The sequence below is a fragment of the Alligator sinensis genome, unplaced genomic scaffold (genome assembly GCF_000455745.1).
Source record: "Alligator sinensis unplaced genomic scaffold, ASM45574v1 scaffold907_1, whole genome shotgun sequence".
NCBI classification, from domain to species: Eukaryota; Metazoa; Chordata; order Crocodylia; family Alligatoridae; genus Alligator; species Alligator sinensis.
In genome coordinates, this window is record NW_005841925.1 from 2243121 (window position 1) to 2254628 (window position 11508).

The following is an 11508-nucleotide window of genomic DNA, read 5'->3' on the forward strand; positions in this document are numbered from 1 at the left end:
CCCTCTCAGGCCTGGGCCCACTCCTCCCCCACCCCCCTCCTCTGCGTCAGCCTCGAGCCCACTCCTCTCGTCCCCCCACAGCTGCTGGGTCCTTCTGGGCCCGCTACCACGGCCCCCCCGCTGCCACGGCCTGGCTGTTCCCCACCCCAGGCCCAGTTCTCCCCCGCATCAGGCCCGGACCCGCTCCTCCTTTCCCCCCACCACTGCCGGACCCCAAGCAGCTGGAGCGAAGGGGGAGCAGGCCTGGACAGGGGGGCCTGGGGCTCCGTCCATGCCCGTTCCTGCTGGGTCCTTCTGGGCCCGCTACCACGGCCCCCCCGCTGCCACGGCCTGGCTGTTCCCCACCCCAGGCCCAGTTCTCCCCCGCATCAGGCCCGGACCCGCTCCTCCTTTCCCCCCACCACTGCCGGACCCCAAGCAGCTGGAGCGAAGGGGGAGCAGGCCTGGACAGGGGGGCCTGGGGCTCCGTCCATGCCCGTTCCCCTCCGCCCCCCTGTCATTCTTGACGAGCAATTGGCTAGTCCTATATTAATAATGAATAATTTTGAGATGGTAAACCAGGAACTTCTCTTCTCCGTTTTTTGTCCTGTTAGAGTAAGAAGACAGTCAATGAAATTTGAATGTGGGAATCTAAAAAGTAATTGAAACATTAAACTCTGGAATTCACTGCCACAGGAAGTCACTAAGGCCAAGAACATACCACGTTTCAGAAATAGGTAAGGCACTGAACAGTAGAGATGTCCGGAGTTGTTAGAATTAGTCACATGGCAATTTTCAAAGGGATATTAAACTTCCTGCTTCAGGGCATGAGTCAGTGTAGCTATTAGAGAGCAGGGCAAGCCTCAATGGGGAAAGGGTCAGATTATCTCATAGCTCCACGAGAACAAAAACCCTGCCATGGCTCTGGCTTCTGCCCAAGACAAATCACAGGCTGACATGGATCCAGCCTGGCAGTACCTATGCCCCCATGTCCACACCTTGTGAGGTGATTTTGCTGTGTCTTGTCCAAAGCCATGCTCTCTCCTGAGAGACTAAGACAACAAAAGTGCCTGAAGCCCCAGACCTGGTGGCTACTTTCTTCACTACCATATTTAGTGCTCATATCAGGAGTGAAACCGATACTTACCAGCATTAATTAGCTTTAGATGACATTTAGTAGCTGATTACCAGGTCAAAGGAACCCTGGACACTTGTTAATTTACTAAAGACGAACAACAAGAAGTCACCCAAATTTAGCAGCAGCAGGGTCTTCAGTAAAACAGCAAAAAAAGGCAAATTCATACTTCACTCATACTTCATCAGGCTCCAGCTTCATTGTGAAGATCTGTGCCACTTTGTTTATCTACAGTGGGGGAGAATGGGCTACATTTAAACAGAGCACATTTATTTTTAACATGATTGTGTTGCTGACGGAAAGTTCCTGGTCAACAGCCTTGGATGTAGAGTTCTTGCCTTAAGTCACAACATACCCACAGGTGGCAGCCTGTGCAAGTGAAGGGGGAGGCATTGGTGGCCAGGGTACTTTCAATCAAGTGTGCCCAGGTACCTGTACTCTTGCTTCTTGTATTAGAGATACTGAAAGTATGAACGTGCCACGTCTATGACCCTGCTAGGCAAATAAAAGTGAGAGAGAAAAAGATTGTTGAGGCTTGGGGGTGTGCCTCAGGTAATCTAGATACAGACCCTAGAAAACTCTATGCCATTCTATTTGTGTGAGCCTGGACAAGTTACTTAGGCACTGAGCCTCAGTTTTCCCTCTGTAAAATGGGAATAATCGTTCTCCTTTCTTCCTACTCGTTGTTTCTTCATGAATATATAGATTTCAAGTTTTCCAGGGTAGGGACTATCTCTCTGAAAGAGTGCATACAGCACTGGCACAGTGGGGCCTGATCTGTTAAGGGCTCTGCGTGGTGCTGTAATACTACAGCATGCTCAGTAAGGATGGAAAGTCACATGCCCTTCCAACAACAGGTGTATGGTGGGGGGAGATGTCAGTGGATCAGAATACAGTATTTTGTTACTATGAGCAAAGCTATTTCAGTTGCCATGCCAGCAACAAAGAATGTCAGTCACAGAATCACAGAGAAGTAGGGCTGGAAGGGACTTCCATAGGTCACCTTGTCCAGCCCCCTGCCTGAAGCAGGATCAACCATATCCAAAACATCCTACGCAAATCTAGTGTCCAACGTCTTAGCAAAACTATGCAGCCTAGTACCCATCTTTGGAATGTGCCCATTTTAAGAGCTGTTGGTTTTGATGGTCGAGGAAGAAAAGCCAGGTCAGCTCCACATGCTAGAAGTGTCCTTCCTCTAAATCAACAGAAGATGCCATTTAGCCACAGGCTGCTGGATGGACTGAAGCATGAGAGCCCAGTGTTCATTTGTTTCACTGGGCCTGCTCTTCCCCAAGGAGGCCTGCCCAACAAGCTGCCTGCTAGCAGGGGAGTCCATTGCATAAATGGAGATGAGGACTGTGCAGTCCCCAGTAATTGGCTCAGGAAGGTGGAACAGGAAGGTCTCATTGAAGACGATAATCGGAGCTTGAGCTTGTGGCCTGGATTTCTGATGCTTCTGTTTGTGGTGATTGCAGAAGACGTCTATTTGTGCTTACACATCTGGAGCAGGGAGACAGCAAAAGGAGAAATGAGAAGAGACACTGCACCAGGCATCCTTCAGACTGCTCTGTGTATTTGATCTTACGCCCATTAAAATCAGCATCACAGCTCCCATGGGCTCCAGTGGCACACAAGGAGGGCTTAGGCTTTAGCCATAGGTTGGATTCAGGTCATGTGATCCAGCATATAGTGATGGTAAAAGAAGATGATTTAATAAGGAGTGCACACTGAAGGATGGATTTTTTCCCACACCACATGCCTAACCCGAGTTACCGTTGAAATCAATGAGATTCATGCACTGGAATCAAGGGAAGATTTTAACCTTTATTGGTTGTGGGGTGCCTACATGAAATCCAGTTCTGCCTGGACTAAAACCTGGCTGGAAACAAGGAAACGAAGCCCTGATAATTACTTTGCCCAAGTGTAAACAATGATGCAAGAGGCAAAGCACTGAAGATTCATTTCCTTGAAGACAGTAAGTCTGAATCTGTGGGAAGAACCTGGCTGACCTTGAGTGATTTGGAATAAGAATTATGGTAGTGAAGGGAAGAGATCTCAAAAGCATCTGCCTTCATTGTCCTTGCTCTGCACTGGAAAGGGAGACACTAGACACAAGAGAAACCAGAGAACATGCTGGCACTACTGCCAAGGGTTTGCCAAATTAATGCACAATGAAGCCAAAAGCTCCATACTGTCAACTTATGGTTATAATGTGCAGTATCAGGGGGAAACAGATCCACCTTTACTTTCCTCCCTCCCTTCCTCCAACTCATTGCTGTGGCCCACTGAAAACAATGGGGCTAGATCTGAGGTCTGATTGGATAGTGCTTGATGAAGAAGGCCAGGTATCGGGAGAAGGAAAGAAAAGGTGGCACTACCTCACCTTCATGTTTCCCTGATTCTGCAGGGGTCATTTCAGCCTTTTTGCTACCTAGAGTAGTCCCAAGGCTTCCCTGAATGTTCCCATATCCCAGTAGCTAAGACTGCAAGAGTACAGCAGAAGCCTAGCCACATCTGCCATGTCACTGGTTATGCCTTCTGGGGATTCCTGCTACACAAGGAGGCCCTGTGAGCTGGCTTTCTGGTGGGTAGAAAGGGGGCTGTAATGGACCAAAAAACCTGGCCTCTGTGTCTCTGCACTGTCAGGGAAATGGGACTAAAATAACGGGTAGGGGAGAGGGGAATATGCACTGTGCTTAGGGTTGCCAACCCTCCAGGATTGCCCTGGAGTCTCCAGGAATTAAATAGTAATCTCCAGGAGACTGCTGAGAATCACCCTGGAGATAAATGATAGGGCATTCATTAAAATAAATATTAAATGTTGAATCTGATTTTGTACAGTAGTCTAGTGGGTTTTTTAAATGTAATAGTAATGTGCATTTGCCTTCCTGATGTCAAGTCTACGCACTGTAATCCGTAACTGATATATGCAAGCATGTGGGCACGTTCCCATTGTTGCGGGCACACTGGCGTTCTGGAAACCTCCCAGAATAAATTCAAACCGAGTTGGCAACCCTAACTGTGCTGCATCTGTGTATTTGCTTCTTTAATTAAAATGTTTCCGTTCTTAACTTTCAATGACTTTCTCACTCATCTGGGTTTAGGACTACCACAGGGCTCTGAGCCAGCGAAGCAGTATTCGGTAGGGCTATGGCAAATGTACCCACCTTGCACTGGACTGGCAAGGGCCCATGGAAAAATCTCTTAAGCCTTTTTTTCCCCTCACACATCTTATCCCTTCTCCTAGGACAAAAGAAAGGCTGCAGGCAGGGTAGCAAGCTGGAGAGGTACAGGATCTCAAGCAAGCAGACAGTCAGGAAAATGAATACCTTTACTTTTATCTGGACAGCTGCACAAGGAGGCAGTTCTGGCTTTAAGCAACCCGACCTCTATCCTCTGGGAGATGGGGAGACACTTCAGTGACACCAGGACTTCTCCAACAATATCCTGTAAAAGGACACAAGGGTCATGCTGTGAATAGCCATCCCTCTCCACCGTTTCCTACACACCCACTCGCATCCTCTCTAATAGACCCTGTTAAAAGCAGTGTTTTAGCTCCTCTCCCCCATGTCAGTAATCTGAGGGAGGAAAGGCAATGCTTCCAGGGGTGTGTAGTGGCTGTGAATAGTAAGAGTGGCTGGGCTGTGATTGCAGTTAACCCCACCACAGATCTGGAGCAACTTCTTTATTGAAGGAATCACTCTGTGTAACGGAGCCTGGAATCTGGCCTGCAGGGGTGACTGCACTAATGCCAAGTACAGCATGGGTGATGGGGTACTTAATCTGTCCTTCTACCTTCCCTACCTGACTGTTGTTGCAGTCCTCAAGGTCAGAGGTTTCCAGTCCGCTCCCCACCTCCCCAGGCCTGGATGAAGTTGGGAGGGAAGGATGCAAAGGAGATGGATGGCTCCCTCTCTCCCCTTACACCCACACAGCCAGAGCAGGGGAGCTGAGTAAGAGGGCCTGCCACATGGCAGCAAAGAGCAGTTATGTGGATGTAACTCGTCATCTTGATGGGCCATGTTTCACAGTCACCTCACACCGGCAGAAGGCATCATGCTACAAACTGCCCCTGCAGCACTCAGTACTTGCAGCAGGGGAAAAGCTATATCAAGCAGGAGGTTTGCTTGGAGATTCCTTTCAAGAAACCCTAGGGAAGGGCTAGAAGGACAAATGTTGTTAGGCAGTTAGCTTCTGGGCTCCTCTCTGCAGGATCATAACCATGGGGGTCAGGCCCTTCTGTTCCCTCTTTTGCCAGCCAGGCCCCAATCTGCCAACCCTTGTCTCCTCGTGGACAGAGATTTTTAACGGTACCACAAATGATAGCCACTCATTTTTCCTATCACCTGTATTTGAGTTGGACCTATGCTTTGAAATTCTGCAAATGTGGAGCTGTAAGGCCATTTTGATTCCATTTGTCTGAACTCCTGCATTGCACAGACTAAAGAACCTCGCCCGGGAACTTGCATCACGCATGCAATGTGTGATCGAGCACTGCTCTGATAACAACCTCCTGTCTGGAGTTAAGAACTGCAATTGCTGGAGAATTTATAATGTAGCACGATAACAGTAATTGCCCTCACGGTTAAAATTCTGTGCCTTATAAAAAATGTAGGGTTAGAAGGGACCCCCAGATGTTATCTAATCTAGTCTACCTCACTCATCCCTGACAAGAATTTGTCTAATCTGTCCTTAAAAGCCTCCAGCAGTGGGGATTCCATGATCCACCTATGTAGCCTGCTCCAGTGCTTAATTCTCCCCAAAGTCTTTCCTTCTGTCCAACATGTTTTCCATGCATCAAATTAAGTCTTTTTGCCTTGTCCTGTTCCCAGTGAACGTGGAGAAGGAAAGCTCACTGTCCTCTTAATGACAACCTTTTAAGTATATGTGAAGAAAGCTGATGTAGCCCTTTCCTCTCCAGTTTTTTTTTTTAATCTAAAAAACCCCAATTCTTTCAGCATGTCCTCATAGTATTTTCTAAAACCCTTATTATCTTTATTATTCTTTTCTGGATTTTCTTCAGTGTTCCAGCTGAGGCCTCACCAGAGCTGAATAAAACAGTCATTACCTCCTCCCATGTCTTACCCATGACACTCCTGTTAAAACTTCCCAAATGAGGCTTGCCTCTTAGTTTGCTTCAAAGAATCACAATCATAGAAAATCCAGGTCGGAAGGGACCTCAGGACATCATCTGGTCCAACTTCCTGCTCAAAGCAGGACCATCTAGATCATCCTAGCTAAGGCTTTGTCTAGCCACGTCTTAAAAACCTCCAAGGAATGTCATGAGGGACTGTCAAAAGCCTTACTAAAATCAAGATATAGCAAATCTATTGCTTCCCCTGCATCCAGAAGGCCAGATACTGTGTCAGAAAAAGAAATTAGGTTGGTTTGACACAATGTGTCTTGACAAATCTACGTTGTCTATTTCTTATCATCTTGTTATCCACTAGGTCAGTGGTTCTCAACCTTTTAAAAATCAAAGCACCCCTCAGCAAATGCCAGCACATAGTTTTCTCAGTTTTTTTTATTACAGAAAAATAATAGAGCAATTTTTCTTTTACAAAGAATTCAGAAAGACCACAGCAGGTCAGAATGTTTTTAACACTATGGACTCCTAGTTGCAGATTCTGAGTTTATCTTGTGAATCAAATTTGTACACCTAACAGTGCTAACGTTGTGTGCCACCCGGCATCAAATGACATCAAATACTGCAGCCATTTCTGCGTCATCCATAATTTGCTCTCTTTCCCCATAAAGTGACAGACCTATTTTGCCTTCATCTTTATCTCTTTATTTCCTTTATCTTTCTAAGGTATTTTTAGAGTTTTAATACCTTTTCTTTTTGGCTTTCATAATCCACGTTAATTGTAACTAATTTTCATCTTTGTCCCTCCATATTTGAGCTATTCTTTTATATTTCTCCCTACTTATGTCCTTGTTTCTCCTTTCTATGTAATCCTCTTTTGATTTTTCATGGCATTTAAAAATTACTGTTGCAGCCCTAATTATCTCTTACTAGAATTACTCTGGCATTTAAGTAGCTTGCTACTGTGCCTTTAATATCGTCTCCTTCAGAAACCATCACTATGATTTCATCAAAGAATGGAAACAAGTCAGCATTTCTGTGATGTTCAACTCCAGTTGCTAGTAATGGACAGAATGGTTCATTCTGTAGACCTGCAGCACCCTCTGCTGGGTGCAGGGATTTCTTTTCTTTCATAGATTCATAGATGTAGGGTCAGAAGGGACCTTGTAGATCTTCTAGTCCTACCCCCTGCCCTGGACAGGAGAGAAAACCAAGCTCAAATGGCCCCAGCCAGGTAAACGTTGAGCCTCCTCTTAAAGACCCCCAGGGTAGGAGCCATCACCACTTCCCTTGGAATTTGGTTCCAGATCCTAGCCGCCCTGTCTAGTCTACACCTACTCTCTAGCAACTTATGGCCATTATTCCTTGTTACTCCGGGAGGCGCTCGGGGCAACAAGGTCTCTCCCAAACCCTGCTGGTCCCCCCTAGTAAGATTATAGATGGCTACCAGGTCCCCCCTCAGCCTTCTCTTGCGAAGGCTGAACAGGTTAAGGTCCCGTAGCCTCTCCTCATAGGGTCTGCCCTGCTGTCTCTGGATCATGTGAGTGGCCATCCTCTGGACCCTCTCAGTGCTGTTCACAACCCTCCTGAAGTGCGGCGCCCAGAACTGGACACAGTACTCCAGCTGTGGTCTGACCAGTGTCACATAGAGAGGGAGGATCACTTCCTTGGTCCTGCTTGTGATGCATCTGTGGATGCACGACAAGGTACGGTTAGCCCTACTGACCATGTTCTCGCATTGTCGGCCCATGTTCATCTTGGAGTCAATAATGACTCCAAGATCTCTTTCTTATAATAGTTGAGTTGGCGTTGTTTATCATAAGAGGGCAGGATGTATCTTCTATGACTATTTCCTCTCTCCTAAGCCAAGAATATTTACGATGAATTTTATCTGAATATGAAAATGTCCATTTATTGGTAACGTCCTCCCAAAATACTTTTAGAAGGTTGAATGTTTACACAATTGCTGCCAAAATGGCAATTGTTCAGCCAACAGCACTTCCGTGTGCAAAATAGGTTATCTCAGGAGAATTATTTTGGTCTCTGTTTCCTAACAACTTGAGCAACCACTTATTCCAGTGCAAAGCCAGGGAGAATGCACCCAGTAGGCACAGGTTGAACTACAGTACTTTGCCTTGCACCTCATGGGGGTGAGTAGGGGTGTGCATTTGCAGCAGCACAAGTAGTAGCGGCACACATTTGTGCCACTACTTTGTGCTGCAGTGCACACCCCTGCTTGTGTGTTTGCAGTGGCACACATTGTCTTGCTGCTCCATGTGCTGCAGGGGGGGCTGGGCTGGGGCACAGGGTGCCTCAGCATAGGGCTATTCAGTAGGCAGCCCCTACGTTCAGGCACCCTGTGCCCCTGCCAGCCAAGGCATGGCATATGGAGATGGGACCAGGCAGCCCTAGGCTGCCTGCCCTCTTGTCTCTGCATTGGTCCTGGCACATAGCACTTTGGTGTGCTTTGTGCCACCTTTTTTCCAGCGGGGTTTTTCGCTACCAGGAAAACCAGCTTAGTAGTGCAGTGCACAGTTTAACATGCAACACGTGTGGCTTGTAGCACTGCAAAGAGGCTTGTGGCGCCACAGACCACATGTGCCTGCACATCTGAATCCGGTCTACAAGGGCATTGCAAATTCCATCCAAAGAGCAAAAGTTTCCTGTTGATTACAGTAATGTAATCCCACTGGCATTAAGGGGTTGAATGGAGGAGAGCTCTGCCCAGCAATTTAGACATAGGGATTTCTGCAAAGCGCTGGAGTGTTTTAGGGTTATAAACCCCAGTGATAACCAGCAAGATTTGTGTGCCTTTGGGTGCCCTGCAGTGGTGCTGTCAAACAGATTGCACTAGTGGGGGCAAGCTGCCTCTTACATCAGAAGCGGTGTAATTGTCTCTGTGCAGCACAGCAGGTGGCTAATTACCACTGCTGAGTGACAGGGTCAATTAGTCCTCCCCTGAGCTAATTAGCCCACCCTCAGCGGTGTGCAGATGCAGCTACACTGTTTCAGGGATCATGAGAAGCCTGTCTGGAGTAGCACTGAGTACTTGAGGACATTCTTGCGGGGCACAGTAAGTTTACTACATGAACATAGTTTAAGGCACATGTGAGTCTCCAACTCCAGAGTCCTCTCTCCATGTGTATATTTGCTCTTCTGTCCCAAGACCTGAGCTACACTGAAGTTTCTGAGGTCTCCCATCAGTGCCTAGAGATGGGGTGTAGCTAGACTGAGCCAGGAAGGCCCATCTTACTAGTTTTGGGCCCTTCTTACCACTGTCATCTAACCCTGCGCAGAGCAGATCCAGACTCCAGTGTTTAGACTATGCTCATGCTCTCACTGTTTTGCCTACTGTCAAGGATACTGCAACTGTAGGAGACCTCTGCAAATAGCTCAGCATAGACAAGGCCATTGTCTTCTTTGAAAATCAATGCAGAAAGCAATGGAGGGGCATGTCGCTGCCAAGATTCAGTGGTGAAAAGGGCATCGTTCCCCTTGAGGAATTCTCCAGCTCTCTACAGAGGTGTAACCTTACAGATTAATTCTTGCCAGCATGTCCTGCAGAGGTTAGCCCTTCACATATGCCAAAGGAAAGGATCAGCAGCCTTCACATGACCTTTATGCACCTGTCATCAGCTTTCTTTTCTATGCTGCAGCATAAACTCTTTCTCTTTTTACCTGTTAGATAAAATGGTTTCAGTTAAGGAGATGGCAAGTTCTCACAACCCCTCTTCTCCTAAGCAGCTCCACTTTGGGTTACTTCAAGGGAGGCTCTCTGATGGATTTGACCCTTGCTATTCACATCGTTCTGACCACAATGTAACTGTACCGAATCTTTACTCAGTAGGGTTAAATGAGCAGTATATGTTAACTGGAGGGTTAAATGAGCACAAAGCTCTGTAAGAAAGGAGCCTTTCTCCCAGTCCCTGTTTTTTGGGAGTTGTCTGAGGCAATACTGCATGGTTCTGAGTGCATAAAAAGGGCTCTGTACTTGTGTCTGGGGAAGCACTGGCCTTGTCTTTTAACCCTGTCATACTACATGAAACCATAGCATTTTGTAAGCTTTATCCACCAGAGCAGAGTACGTGAAAACTAGGCTAGCAGTGTCAAAGACCTGACTTGCACAGCTGTTTCATCCAGCCCACAAATCTCCTGGAGGGGCTGGGAATTGAAGGCTGGGGCCCACTACCAGAATCCAGAGTACAAAGCCCCTCTGGGGATCATTTCAGCAGCAGGAGAGGTGAGAAATAGCTGCAGTAATTCCTACACTGCTGCTGCTTGCTCCAGTAATGGAGGTAGGTCAGGATCCAGCCCAGGGGGTGGGCAAGTTTGGCACAGTTGATCTAGGGCAGGGGTGGGCAAAATGGCAGACCCAGCTGGTGGCCAAACTCCATTTCCCAACAGCTGCTGCCCATGTTGCTGCAGGCAGTTTCTATACAGACCCCAGCAGCAGCGGTGCTATGACAGTGCGGGGCCAAGGTTTCCATGGAGACTGGCCCAGCAGCGATGCAGGAAGGGGCTGCTGGGAAATGAAGTCCGCCACGAGCCTAATCCAGCCCATGGGCTAGACTTTGCCCACCCCTGATCTAGGGCATGACTTAGCACTAGGAAGCATGAGTTTTGAACTAATTTCATTTAGTTCCCACTCCCTGCTTATGCCCATATTTATAATTAATTTATAAAAAATCAATAGATGTTTTAATAATCAGTTAATTGTATGACTCCATAATAGGCTGCTTATAACTAACTGAAATACCTTCTCCTGATAGAGTTATAATGCTTTACAACACACTGTTCCTGGCTATAACAGTTTATGACTTGTTCACTAACTTCTTTATTAATTATTAACCCTTTATAAATGGAACCAAGAATGTACAGTATGACCTCATTTTGTCCCATCAGTCCCTTTACCATAACAAAAAGCCCAAGGCAGAATCGATTCAATCTAGGCAGCTTCCTCTAAACTGCGTAGATTGAACCGATAACCACCTGAACTGATGTTCAGTTTTCAATTGGGAAAGGCAGGGGGAGGCCTGTGCTGATCCAGGCCAGTAGGTGGGGGGCACTAGGGCATGTCCCCCAGCCTGCAGGCTATTGCCAGCCCAGCCAAGTGGTGCTGTCCCCAACTGGCTTCCCAGCACATGCCCCCAATCCCCTGTTGTCCCCCCACAGGGGGCTGAGGAGCCCCCTGTCCAGGTGCTGGCCCACCTTAGGGATCCTTCTCTTGGGGGGGGCGGGTTGTTCTCCAGCCTGGGTTCCCCAGCCCAGGCAGCCCTGGGGAGCTGAGGGGACTCCCTCCCTCTTTCCC

The 11508-nt window shown here is 47.6% G+C and overlaps 1 pseudogene; it reads right to left on the minus strand.

The window, feature by feature from the left end:
- The window catches only part of LOC106721924, a 14371-nt pseudogene that overhangs the window by 602 nt on the left and 2261 nt on the right, over positions 1-11508 (minus strand).